Genomic DNA, 15,016 nt, shown 5'->3' with positions numbered 1-15,016 from the left:
ATTCTGGATGCACAGTCTACGTAAAGCCATTTGCCCCCAAGGGGCAGGGAGCGGTCACCGTGGGAGCCACGTTTCCCGTTCTGACAGGGTTAGGGTTGGATTCGGATTCGCTCCAAGCGATCTGGGTGCGGAGCCGGATCCGAGCTGCCGAACTGAAACCGCGATCTCACGGGGAATGCTGAGGGCAGGTGAGCTCCTATCGGAGGCGGCTGCTCGGGCACGAAGCACAACCTGGCTTTAGCATCAAGTGCACAGAGATTGCGGGTGTGTTTGCTCAAATCCACAGCCGCCGTCTATTTCTGTCGCAGTCCAAGCCGGCGGCGCTGCCCGGCCACATTTACGCTGTGTCTAAAGTTAATATTTCATTCACATTTCAACACCGCCACTTATTGCAGCCTGTTTTCCCTAAGCATTCCAGACGGAGCCCAGTACTAAACAAAGACACAATGCAATAAGACATTTGATCCTGGGATCTTAATCTTGGGCGTTCCTGCACTGGCTTTATTCCCACTATGCACACTTCGGCACGCTGATAATCGCCGGCCCGTTGCGCCCAGCATGCACTTGTATTCATTATAAACCTGAACTCTGTTTTACAACCCAGCGAAATTGTCAAATAATCGTATAGTTTGTTTTCATTTTTTGTTTACAATGTTAACAATTTTCAAACACCAAGTGGCTTAAGATTAGACAGTCCTTCGCTCAGTGACCCCGCCCACCCCGTCATTTCTTTAAAGTTATCGATTTAAGGTCATGGCTCCAACAGAACGGATTGGAAATAGTTTATTTAACGTTTAGTTTTCCCATGTTGGTCACTTAATATTGGCAAACGCTCCGAGCACCATCATAGAATCACAAGATAATATGGTGCAGAGGGAGGCAGTTCCGCCCATCGTCTTTATGCACGCCCTTGAGGATAATTTCCCAGGCCCTCTGCTCTTTCCCTGAAACCCTACAAATCTGACCCATTCAAACAATTCTTTTGGTAAAAAAGAATGAATATGCTTCGACCAACATTTCAGACAGTGAATTCTAGATCATAAAAACTCATTCCTAAATCATTCTTTCCTCATGTCAGCTCTGGGTCTTTTGCCAATTACCTCACATACCCGTTCCCGCTGTCTTACACTTCTGCCATTGTAAACTGCTTCACTTTCATTCCTGTGTCAGAGCTCTTCATGATTTTGGCTTCTATCAAACTTCCCCTTCTCTGCTGTCAGAGAGACCCTGATGTCACTAATCTCCGGTGATGACTGAGCTGTAGTAAATCAATTGGACTCTATTCACCGTCACACCCTCCACCAGAACAGTGCATCAATTTCAGCTCCACACTGCCTTCCATAGGATTTTTGGAAATCCAAACACATGATGTCCGCTCAAGTATAAGATGATGTTAGCATTAGAGCTGGAATAGCCTGTAAACTAGCTGATGCCTTCTTTACACTTTACAAATTGTCCCTGTGCTGCTGAGGTGTGCGTGGTGCTGCTGTTGGTGAACACTTTGCTAACTGGCTGCTATGCTTCCCCTAAATTACAGCAGAAACTACAATTTTAAAGTACTCAGTTGGCTGGAAAACACTTTGTGATATCCCGAGATGGTTAAAGGTCCTCTATAACTTCAAGTTTTTCTTTCTTCAAGGTTGATGCTGGCTATTGACTGTGTGAATACATGTACAGATCTGGTATATGCATATCTTCCATTGAAAAGGCACCTCTTGTAACCGACTGACATCCCAAAATGTCTTAAAACTAATAAAAACTTCTTAAAAGTGTAGCCATTGCAGTAATGTAGGAGACATGGCAATAAGTTTGCAGACAGTGAGGGCCCATAGCCATCAATGTGATAGCAACCAGATAATCTTTTAAGTAATCCAGGTTACGAGATATCTATTTACCAGAACACTGGCCGAACTTCCCAGCTGGTTTTCAAAACAGCAGTTGTTCATTTTTTGTGTGTCATGTGAAGGTCCCTGTGACAGGGCTGAAACAAGTATTCCGACTGTAGGGTGATATGTTGATATGAAAATTTCATCTTAGTACTATATTTAGACAACAATCTTGAACTCATAAATTAGTTTGTTTATTTTTTATTCCAAACCATGTTACATATCAATATATTCAATGTCAATTACTTGTGACATCAGGAAAAAGGTTCTGGTTATTACAACTGCACATTTATAAAGTAGTTTTTAATCTTATACATCTAGCCTTATTAATAATTGTAGGAACATCTTCCACAGTAAACAAAATTGAGCAATTGTGTCGTAACTCGCCTAAATGCCCACAGTAGCATTTTAATATAAAGTTAAAAAGCATTTTGTCTACTGTAGACAGTGTTATACTGTTCTCACCTAACAGCCACGCCTATAAGGTCCTGATAAAATGTTATACTTTTTTTTGTTGGAAAGCTTATGACCAGCTTACATTGCAACTCACTTAAAAATACACATCATTTTATATTTTTGTCAAAGTATATCTGAAAATTTCATATCAACCGATGGCGCAAGTTTCATTTGCTATAGTATTGTGAACTTCTCAAAATGCAACCACGATTTAATTTCAGGAATATACATAGAATCCCTACAGTGTGGAAGTAGGCCATTTGGCTCACTGAGTCCACACCAACCCTCTGGAGACCATCCCATCCAGACCCAGCCATCCTTGGAATCCTACATTTCCCATGGCTAACCCACCTAGCCTGTACACGAGGGAGGATGTGCAAACTCAAGTTCCCTGAGGCAGGAATCAAACCTGGGTCCCTGCTACTGTGAGGCAGCATTGTTAACCACTGAGCCACCATGCCACCCAAAATATGCTTGTTACTATGCCATTACTTTCTTTGCCCAGATGGGAACTGGAGCAGTTCATGGTGAAAAGTAATGGAAACCAATTTTTGGCAAGAGAGATAGCAAGAACTGCAGATGCTGGAGTCAGAAGTAACACAGTGTGGAGCTGGAGGAACACAACAGGCCAGGAAGCATCAGAGCAGCAGTTTCTGGTCAACACCCTTCTTCAGAAATGGGGAGGGGGAAGGGAGCTTAGAAATAAATAGAAAAAGGAGGGGTGGGGCTGGGGAAGGTAGGTGGGATGGTGGTTAGTGAGCGCAGGTAGTCAGTGGTGGGGATTGGTCAGTGGGGTGGGAGGAACAGATAGGTGGGAGAGAAGATGAGCAGGTTGCGCCAGATCAAGGAGGCAGGGTGAGAGCGAGGATTGGACATGGGATGACGCCGGGGCTGGGGAGATTTTAAAATTCCATGTTAAGGCCATCGGGCTGCAGACACCTGAGGTGGAATATGAGGAGTTGCTCCTCCAGTTTGTAGGTGGTGTCATTGTGACACTGGGGGAGGCCCAGGATGGACACGTCATCCAGATAGTGGGATGGGGAGTTAAAATGGTTGGCGACCAGAAGATGTTGTTGTTTGTTGCATACAGAGTGCAGATGCTCTCCAAAATGATCTCCAAGTCTACACTGGGTCTCACCGATGTATAGGAGGCCACATTGGGAGCAGTGGATGTAGTAGACCATGTTGATGGATGTGCAGGTTTGTTTTGTGCCATGGATGGAGGTGAGGGGGGAGGTGTAGGGCAGGTGTAGCACTTCCTGTGGTTGCAGGGAAAGGTGCCAGATCTGGTGGCACTAGTGGGGAGCTGACGATGGAGTCGGGGAGAGAGTGGTCCCTACGAAAGACAGATAGGGGTGGGGAGGGAAATATATTTTTGGTGGTGTGATTGGATTGTAGATGGCGGAAGTGGCGGAGAATACATTTGATATGGAGATTGGTGGGATGATACAAGAGGACAAGGGGGATTCTGTCTTTAGTTGGGGGAGGGGATGTGAGGGCAGAAGTGCAGGAAATGCAAGAGATGTGGTTGAGGGTATTTTCAATCACCGGAGGGGGGAGGTTACAGTCCCTGAAATAGGGGGACGCCTGGGATGTTCAGGAGTGGAACATTCCATCTCGGGAGCAGACGTGGCGGAGGCTGAGGAATTGGAAGTAGGGGATCGCATTCTTGCAGGAAGGCGAGTGAGAGGAGTTGTAGTCCAGGTAGCTGTGGGAGTCAGTGGGCTTGAAACTCTTTTACAGATTCTGTGTAAATTTAATGGGACAAAGTTTGACACAGCCCTAAGAGATGGTGCAAAAATCAGAATTATAGTCTCCCAGTCTCTGAAACTCTTTCAAAGTTTCTCCATTTAAGCCATGATGGACAGTTCAACCTCTTGCAATCTCCCTATCGAAACGAGAACAAAAGGGACATTTCTTGTTTGGGTCACATTTTAATTGAATTTATATTGGTTGGTCTCACATGCAACTATATCCCAACCATAGTGAAAAGCTATAACTGCTGAGAGAGGAGCTCAGTTTAGATGTGTAACTTGAATGTTGTACAAATAAAGCATCATTTATATTAGAAGCCAGAAACCCTAGGTTTAAATGCATTCCAAGAATTTGATAATCAAGGATGGTATGTTCACAAAGCAACTAAACAGGTTGAATACAAATCATTCCAACAAATGCTGATGGCAGTTGATAAGAACAGGACAGATTCCCAGTCAGCCCTGTGATAGAAAAAGAAGTAGAGACAATACCATCACTACTCATGTCTCCAGGGCTACAACTTACACATCAGATTGATGCCAACAGCAGTGGATTTAATTGTTCTGGCTGGAGGATTCAGGACTTACCTGTTGGCCTAATCACAACAGAAGCCATGGAGCTATGGGTCAGGCTTACTTTTGGACCGAGAACTGAAGAAGATAACCAGCCTGGAAAACTTTATAGTGACATCGGCTTCTCAAAGCTAACATGTTTCATCTGTAACACTTGCAATAGCAAATAAACCCTGCTAATTTAGAAGAAAACATATACTTATCTAGTGCCTTTCATGACCACAGGATGTCCACATGCTGTAAAGCCATAGGAATCCTTTGATGTGTAGTGACTGAGGTAACTGGGTAGAATCTTGTGCACACCTCATTGAACATCAGGTGGGAGGAAGGAGACTGGAGACACTCAGAGCTTCTTGTCTCCACTCTAAGTTCAGGATGGAAACATCTATGGATCGTTTTCCTATCCTTACACCAATTGTGGCTTTTAAGTTAATTGCATGAGGGCTGCAGGGTTGGAGACATTCATATTCAAACCATGTAGTGCTTGAATGAGGGACCTTGCATTGGTAAGTAAAGAGGCACTGGGTCCCTCTCAGAATCATCCCATGTCTTTGCTGCTGATTCAACCTTCTTCCATACTTGTCCTGCTAGTACTAATAAGGCATGATCATGATAGAACCAGGGATGAGGACAGTTTCCAAATTTTTTCTAAATTAAGCAAAGCTGTTGAGCCATATATTTTAATATTACACTTCCCATCTTAAAGTAGTTAGTGGAGTAGTTGGGAAACCTTTGTCCTAGAAATATTACACTCCGGCTGGTATACTTCAGCCACGTTTGCTGATGCCTCCTCTCCCATACAGCTTGTCAGTGGTAAGCCCCTAAAACAATCAGCTAGGCTGTCATTTATCTGGTGACTACTGGCTTTTCCATTAACTACTGTTATAGCTAACCGACGTGATCATGAGAATCTTGTGTCAAATTTGACAGATCCTCCTCATTCTCATTCTTGTCAGGTTCTGTGACCTATTTTGGACATTCCCCACCATTTCCCCAAAACACCCACTGCCTCTAGCCCATTCGCCCACTCTCCATGTCCCAGAAAGGTTGGGCTCTTTATGTCTACTGAAGCTGACAGGGAATAACAGATATAAGGGGAACTGCAGATGCTGGAGAATCCAAGATAACAAATTGTGGAGCTGGGTGAACACAGCAGGCCAAGCAGCATCTCAGGAGCATAAAAGCTGACATTTTGGGCCTAGACCCTTCATCAGAGAGGGGGATGGGGAGAGGGTTCTGAAATAAATAGGGAAAGAGGGAGAGGCGGACCGAAGATAGATAGAGGAGAAGATTGGTGGAGATTTCCTGAGGTTGGTCTGGAGGGAGGAGGGTAACTTCTTCAGGTTAGGCATCCCTGGAAGAAGCTTCACAGTGAAGTTAAAATTGTAATCAGAGATAATGGGAACTGCAGATGCTGGGATGACTGGCAGTACAATTCAATAAGCAGCACTGATGATATCTAAGACCACGAGTGTAACACGATCAGTTTTCCTGAGTCAGCACAACCTGAGATTGAATTACTGCCTTGAATCTGTCACCAAGTATAAGTTGTTCTTTGTTAAGAAGAAACAATGTTCTCTATCTCTTTCAGAACAGCTCTTGCACTAACTGCAGCAGATAGTTTTGTGACATAGATGATGTGATTTAAAAAAAGATAGAGCGAAAGAAATAGCTTTCTATCTGTTGTTATTTACAATATTATTATTTGTTCTAACAGAAATCAGGTAAATATACCCTAAACTGAGAACTCTAAAGGTCTTTCAGACTTTCTGGTAGTTTCACTCTGAATAAAAACAGACATGGCTGAAATACTCAACAGCTCACAGTGCTGAAACAGTGACGGTGAGTTTACTAGTTGTCATGTGGTGAGTTGTTGGAGTTGTGACTTTCAGTAAAAGCCAGGGAACTAGATCAGGAGGGGTCCTTGACACAGTCCAGTTGCTGCCTCCAGACTGGAGATTGCTACTCACTTATGTCTTTAAATCAGCAATTGATAGACATTTTCTCAGGGCCAGGGGACTGACATTGTCACTGCATGGGGTGGCTACCAGCTACATGGGCCCTCCCACTGTGGCTTCCAGAGTAGTGCTAAGGGGATCCAAGGGCTGCAAAGCACAAGGCACTTCCACAGTCAATGGCCATCCTTATGGACCCAACTTCCCTGCAGAAAGGACTATTTTTTTTTTAATTTCAAAAATTTACTTTATTCATAAAAATATTGTACTATACATACATTGTCACTAAAGTAAGATAACAAAGCGTGGAGCTGGATGAACATAGCAGGCCAAGCAGCATCTCAGGAGCACAAAAGCTGACGTTTCCGGCCTAGACCCTTCATCAGATCTGTGATGACGGCTCTAGGCCCGAAACGTCAGCTTTTGTGCTCCTGAGATGCTGCTTGGCCTGCTGTGTTCATCCAGCTCCACACTTTGTTATCTTGGATTCTCCAGCATCTGCAGTTCCCATTATCATTGTCACTAAAGTAGTTCAGTTCTGTACAGTAGCATGTGAAGAAATAAACAAATATTGGAATGTGACTCTCTCCAGCAAATAAATCCAAGGCATTTCTTACCTGCACAAGGCTACATATACTTAAGGCACCAGGAAGGGGTCTGATAATTAAATGGGCATCTATTTAACTTTGGCAGAAAGACTTCATGCGTGTTGGGTCTCCTGCCAACTGGCAGGATCCTACCTCCACCACAGGATTTAACTGACTTGGCAGGATTTACATTCCCAGGTCTGAATTCCCCAGTTGGGATCCCACAAATGGACACAGAGAAATTTTGGCAGAGTTGACCAATTATGTGAATGCCTCTGGGAACACCATGCAAGTAAGGGCAGTGGGTGACCTCTGAAATCTGGAGCGCCAATAGGATGCCTTCCACCAAGATCAATAATCCCATCATCAGAAGGGTTGAGAGGGAAACATATAATGAGGGTGTGCAGGCCCTTCCACTCCTGGTTGTCAGTGATAAGGGGGCCATAAGGTTAGGCCCATCAGACATTTGAAAGGGAAAACCCACAGTCAAGTGTACTGCTGCCATTGTTGCCAGGAATTGGAGTGGCATCTTCCAAACGCAATGAAGTCTCTGCCTCCAAGGTTTAACATCCCTGCTGATGACCTCCTGAGTCTACGGGTAACCTGCGAGCCAGTAGGAAAATCCAGCAACAGAATAATGCCTTAATTCAGTCTTCAATGATCTGTGCAGGTACCCAATCTCACCTTCATCCTAACTCCTGTGTCTCCCAAGAAAGCAATAAGGTGTCCTGGAACTGGCCCAAAGGAGTTTCCTTCTCCATTTTGCCATCTCCACCCCCACACAGTGTGCCTCCAAGTGCCATTGAAAATTTAACCTTATGTTACTAATGTACAAATTAATTAACAAACTTCTGGAATTCAAAGAAGTACAATATACAGTGCAAAGTGCCCAAAGTTGCTGCACTGCACCTTTAGTTTTATGGTACTGACATCTCATGCTTAACCTCCCTGAAATTTTCATGAAGTTGCAGTATTAGCATATTTATTCACCTTGACATTGAAAGCTATGTCTAATATTAATGCCGTTAGATATTTTTATAATAATGATAATTATGAATGAATCTCAAACTCTTTCCAGGAAATGAGCACATATATCTCTGGAGTCTTATTCTTGCAAGTTACAAATGGTTGCTGGGAGATTTTAAACAAGTTTTTTTTCCCCTTTTACTTTCTGTCCTTTTTCTCACTGAGCACCTCGTTTGAAACTGAATTTGCACTCCTTCATGCTTCTGACTCATTCCTCTGCAATTTCTCAATCATTTAATCTGAATCATTAAGAAATAGAACGTCCAACTATTCACCAAGGTTTTTGAAGCCCTCTTGCAGGCTTTGATACTCCATTGTCAGCATAAAGATTCAGAAACATTGTGGGAAAGAAAGAGTTGCAAACCTAAACATGCACAAATAGGTTTAACAAACAGGGCACATTCTGGATACCCTGCGACATTAAAACCTGGAACAATTCTTCCAACTTTATACGGCACAGGATCATTGTTGGACTTTAGAGCTACCTATAATACAACCATTAGTAAAGAGATCAGATAAACGTCTATTAACAAACAGGGAATAATCCTGAGGGCACGAATAACAACATTAATAATCAATTTAAGATCATCACTCAAATTCATTAACTGACTCATTTGCACTTATTAGAAGTAACAAACATTCATGCACAGTATCCTCTCTCTGCATATGAAAGGAATCTATTCAATCTGTTCAATTCTTGTATCTTTGAATTACCCAACTTCTGAACCAATTTCCAACCAATCAGCACCCTTTTGCTCCTGTAGCTGAAATCACTGCAATTATTTGAAATTTTGGCATTTGTCCTGATGTGCAAAATACAAAGCTTCATTAATGTTTGTTTTTTCGACATTGTGCAAGCATCATTTTTTTAAACATACCCAACAAAAGTCACATAAAATTAGCTCTTTTTGAAATGAAATGGAGGGTGTGGAATTTATTTCAAAATTTGGGCATGATGTAAAACAGATTCCAGATTCGCTATCTCCTATTTCAAAATAATCCCCCTTCAACCTAACTGCATTGCACGCAAAGTATGCCAAATTTTTTGATCTCACTGAATGTCTGATAAAGATACTGCAGTTGACCTCACAGTCCTGAACAAAGTTTATAATGATAATAAAACAAACTAAAGCAGATACCGGCAATCTGAAATAGAACTCGAAAGTGCTGTAATACTCGACGGATCTGGCAGCATCTGTGCAGAAAGAAATAAAGCTAATGGTCAGGAATTTCCTAGCACATGGTAGGCCATGATGGTGGGGCCTTGTACAGATCATGAATCAGCACCGACAGCCAACTGGTCAATGGCAACACCTTTCCTGGCAATGCCAATTAAGCGGTAGCACAAGGTGCATTATACAATGAAGAATGCATGCTGCCCCTCCGTGCTAATAACCCAGCAAAAAGCTGACTTCTCTGTCACTCTGGTGACAACACTGAGAAAGGTGACTGCTACTGAGTCTTGAAGGGGAATGAGAGGACAAGTAGAAAATGTTTTCCTGTGCTAGGCGGGCTCACACACTGAGACAAACATTGTTAGCTCCTGGAGGACCATCAACTGCGCGGAAGGTGCCCTTTGGTCTGCCCAAAACTTGTTGGTCTCCAGAGCAAGGAGTTGATCCTGACCAAATGTTGCAGACTGGCACATTTCAAGGTCCAAGACTACATGCTGGAGGACACACTAAAGCTTGGGGCAGTGAGGCACCTTGGGGAAAAACCCACTTTTTCCCACTTTTCCACTCAGGCATTTGACAAGTCAGCAGTGGGCCTTTCCCCGATATCAAGGAGTCTTGGCTGAAAGTCCTGGCTGTTGCCAGTCAATCATGGCCAGCAGCTCTATTGAGAGGCAGCTCCACCGAGCAGGCAGCAGTTGACACAGAACCCACCTGAGGACTAGGATTATCAGTGAATCCCAGACCAGAGGTGATTGGTGGTGGGTGGAGATGACAGTGAGGGACTCAGGGCAGGGTTTTCAGGAAAAGGACATAAGAGATTTAAGCAGCAAAAACAGGCGTTGACTCTGAGTAGACCCTTGATCAGGCTTGGAGTGCCTTTGAACATCCTCACAGCTACGAACAAACACGTAATCCCTCATTGATACTGGGTTAATATGAGCGGTGTGGGATAAGGCCATTAAGATGTATTAATTGCTCACATAAGAGCTGCCATTGGTAGCACAGCAGGAAAACCATGCTGAACTTTCCCACAGGTGTAAATTAGGTCAACTGCAATGGACCATACTGCCAATCAGCTGCTTGATCAAACAGTCCCCACCAATAAACTCACTGTGAGGGGTGGTAGGTTCAAAGATCTTACCTGCATGTACCTTTGAGATGCTATTATTTTTTCAATGAAATGCTTAATTGGACAAACTTTCACGAAAATAAGGTGACCCTGCAAAATTTCGATGCCATCATCCATATTTTCAGCACTATACCTCATCTGCATATGTGTTAAAATTAGATACTGAGGGATAAATCAAATGGGTGGCAGGCATAATATTGCTACTTATTTCAAAGTCATGTGTCTCTTTTCTTATAATACTGTGATTTTATGTAACCGTTTATAGCAAAATGAGGCTGGGAGGAGTACACTGCCTTTCTCTAGTCCTACTACTTCATGGTTCACAACTAATTTAATTTAACTGAATTCCCCAATTTCAGGCACACAATTGCCTTATATTAGACTTAAAACAAGAAAAGCCAAACTTGACTTGCTGAAAAAAGACATATTTTGTTGAAGCTTTTCATCTTGTACTCATCAGAACAATTTGCAAGAATAACAATTTAAGGGGAAAAGAAAAGCAACTAAATGTCAATCATCATTAATTGGCACATTCCCCTATACTCTTATTTCAGTCTTTTTCAGTATTTATTTAATAAATACAATATTATTGATTTAGTATAAATCAAAACTTAGTCCATGAAATTTCAGAATTGGTTAACCCAGTTTGTAACATGAAAATATAAATGTTGACCACTCTAAATAACACAAAACACACAGAGTCAACTTACCTTTGCGTACTCCTTGTCAGATTTTTGACCTGCGTGAATTTATTTGAGTTTTCTCTCATTTCCCAATAAAGTGTTGGCTATAGCCACAGAATAGATTGTCTTTTACTGTTCAATTCACTGTTGCTCTCGAGACTGTATCTGTCATTACTTGTGCCTTGTCTGAAACTTAGACTGTGCCGTAGTCATGCCTCACTTGTCTAAAGTTGAATCTTAGTATGTGTAGGGGCATTTCTGAGGTTTCCTTCAACCCAACCATGCTACCAAAGGCTTGTGGCCCACTTTTACCAGCGAATTCAGTCTCGAAAGGTAGTCATGAATCTTTTGCATTCCTGTGTAGCTGCCAACACTTCCTTCTTTGGCTGCGGACCCATGTAGGCCTCCAAAAGAGCTCATAAAATTGGTGATGTATCTGTTGCTGTTGTGGTAAGTAAATTTGGATTATATTGTGCTCAAACATCAGTAGAAGGTAACATCTGTTTAATCCTTCAAAGGCTGTCCCTGACTCCTATAAATTGCTGGAGTTCCATCCAAAGTTTGCTTATGGTCTGACCAAATTGACAATGAATTTTCTCATTTGTTTCACAATTCCCAAGGTGATGTCATTCAGTGCCAGAAATTCTTTGATGGCTTTTGTCTTCTTTGGAACCACCATGATGCCTTGCTCTTGGATAATGTGTCCATCAAATGCAATCATCATCCTAGAGAATTGACATATTTCATTCAATGTCAGATCCACGAACTGTAATACACTCAACACATCCCTGACTCTCTGGTCATATTCCTTCTTAGTTTGCCATGCATTAGGCTGTCATCCACATGACAAATAATTCACTGTTTCCTGTCTTGGCTTCTACACATTGACCTGTGAAAGTTGTTGGCTTAGAGAAGATTCTAAAAGTTAGATGAATGTAGCAATTTTTCTTGAGAACGGAGGAAATGTAGTCAGCAATCTTTGACTCTTGTTCTGAGGGTATCTGCCAAAACCTGTCCTGACAAATACAAATCTTTCCAAGCAATTGAAAACTGACAAGGTAGGATGGATTCCCCTTCATAACTTCTTTGATTGAAATGCGCACACAATCATGGTTTTCCATTTGTCCTGCATACAGTTACGAGTGCTAAATACCATTGTGTTGGTTTTGCCACTGGTGATATGGTCTTGTTTCAATCGTGCTGTTTACCTGAAATTTGACTTTTCTTATTAAAGGATGAGAAATTCTCCTCTGAGCATAGAAGCAGGTGGAGTGAGTATCTTTTTGCCGAGTGACATGATGTTCCTGCTTCAATTTACTAAAGCTTTTCCAGCTTTCAAAAGTTTTTGCCAAAATTCCTTTCAGTCTCACTTTGAAATATTGCATTCACACTCTCTGAGACGCCTAGTTGAGTCCATGCATTTCTACTCAACAATGAGATGTTCTGATTCCTCACTATATAGATTGTTTCACAGAGATTTTGTTCACTGTGACTAAACTCCACTTGGGCCATGCATTTGAAGAGCTGTGCCTCCTAGACCTTGGAGGTTTATGTTATCTATTGTCATGGATAAGTTCCTGGGTGTTTCCATGTTCCAGTTGAAAAGTTTGAATCCTGTGTCTTCACTTGGCAGAATTTTTTTTGATTCATGGCTAGACTTGAAATGCTTCTGAGGTTTTGCTCCCTACTGTTTGGAATCTCTCTAGCCCTGTTATCAAAGTCACCCAAATTATTTTCCCTGCTTTCGGACTCTTTCTGCTTTTTAGTCAGATGCAACTTCAAAGTCTTCCCCTTTTCAAGATATTTTTCTTCAAAGTCATCTGATACCTTATCCTGCTTTTGAGGACTTCCCTTATTGGCTGTGTTCCTTGAAATCTGTTTATTTCCAGATCCTGGCTTTGGAGGCGTTTTTTTGCCCCTCCTAGTTCCTCATACTTCATGGTAGGCAGTAAATAACACGGCTACCTGCAAATTGAGATATCAGAATGGAGTGTCTCCTAATGAGTGTCTACGTATATATACTGTTCCCGAGTCCTCTTGTTCCTTATCTCTTTGTAAGATTACAACATTCCTTTATTTTCATTTGTATGTAGTCAGTTATCCAATACAACGCTCTTCACATATGCATTCTAGACTTATGATTTTTCTCTTAATGAAGCCAGAGTCATGTGATCAGTTACATTATTATGATGCATTTAAATCTCATTATTCTAAAGTTGGAGCCTATAAGAATGTCAAACCACAGGCTAAGGAATTGGGTGTGGAGTATAAAGTCACTGCTGCACCATGACTGGAGGAGGATGTAATTATTGCAAAGTTTGTATGGACAGGCAGCTTACACTATGAGTCTACACATAGGAATTTTTAATGTGTGAAGTTGGCAGAAATGATCACGAATTAAGATTTTGAGACTGGAAGTGCATGCAAATGTGAAGTTTTAACAATGCTTTGCAGAGATTGATGCATTAATTCAGTACCGAAAGTAAATGTCTAATGCTTCATCAGATTCTCCTGTGATTTTGCAGTGAAAAATGCCATTAAGGAAATTAACACATGTAGGACAGTTTGTGGCAATACTAAATCACCAAAACATCCCGACCTACCTGACTTAGTCCACACAGAGCTAGAAAAATCTTGAAGATGTGCAAAGTACTGAGAAACCTTGGACAGAACTTTTAAAAAATTGCCTCAATTTTTATGAATGAGAAACTGAATAACAGCAGACAGAAAACAGAGGTGATTGGAATTGTGGTATCCATGGTATACCACACACAAACAGATCAAGTGGCTTACATTCACATTCTTAATCTGTGTAAAATTAAGAGATTTGTCATTGGTATTATTGTAGCCATGGCTGCATCTGACATTCCTGTCCTTTTATTTATAAAAAGCTCTTGTCCATTGCCTTCAATTTTAATCAGTTCAAAGTCTTCTACTTTATTTAGTCAGTCATTCACCATCCACTCATTATCAGATAATCTATTTAAATTCAGCACTATTACTGGACTGACCAGGAGATAATTATTACTGTGCATGGCGACCTTTATTAGGATCACCAACTTGCCATGCCTGGGTCTCATGCATCCAGTGACAAAATCAGAGTAAAATTAATGCAATTGTTACTCACCGAACATGAAAGTTACATAAAATGTACAAACTAGGAGCAGGAGTCCCTAATTCAAAAAGACAATAGCTGATTTGCTGGTGACTTCAACTCCACATTCCTGCCTACCTCCAAAAATCTTTTACTCACTTGTGAGTCAAAATCTATCTAGCACAGCCTTAAAAACATTTAATGACTTTGTTAATTTATCCCAGCTCAGTTTGACCTTACAAAATGATATGCCACTAACATTTCTTTATATCCATGGATTATGGGCATCTCTGGTAAGACCACCTTGCCCATCCCTGATTGCCCTCAAAAAAGGTGGTGTTGAGTGTCTTTGTGAAGCATTGCCTTCCGTGTGGTTTAGGTAAATGTTCAGTGCTGTTTCTGCAAGCAAATCCCAACCCCTCATGATAACTTTTGTGGAGGTTGTTGAAAACCCCAGAAATAGGGCAAGAAAGGTGATTTACACAATTTCTCAGGGGTTTCAGTTGATCTACTACCCAAGTTATGGCCAGAGAATGGGGAATCTGCACGGAAGTTTTACCTCAAATTAAATCACCCGGAAACTTTCAAGGTCCTACTTCACTGTTTATTATATAATTTAAGATGTGCGAGTTGAGTGTAACCCAATGAAAATACAGCAACATAATAGCATCAACAGTGCACCATAATTGTGTGAAAAT

The sequence above is a fragment of the Stegostoma tigrinum genome, chromosome 3 (genome assembly GCF_030684315.1).
Source record: "Stegostoma tigrinum isolate sSteTig4 chromosome 3, sSteTig4.hap1, whole genome shotgun sequence".
NCBI classification, from domain to species: domain Eukaryota; kingdom Metazoa; phylum Chordata; class Chondrichthyes; order Orectolobiformes; family Stegostomatidae; genus Stegostoma; species Stegostoma tigrinum.
Note: the sequence above shows the minus strand (reverse complement) of the source record.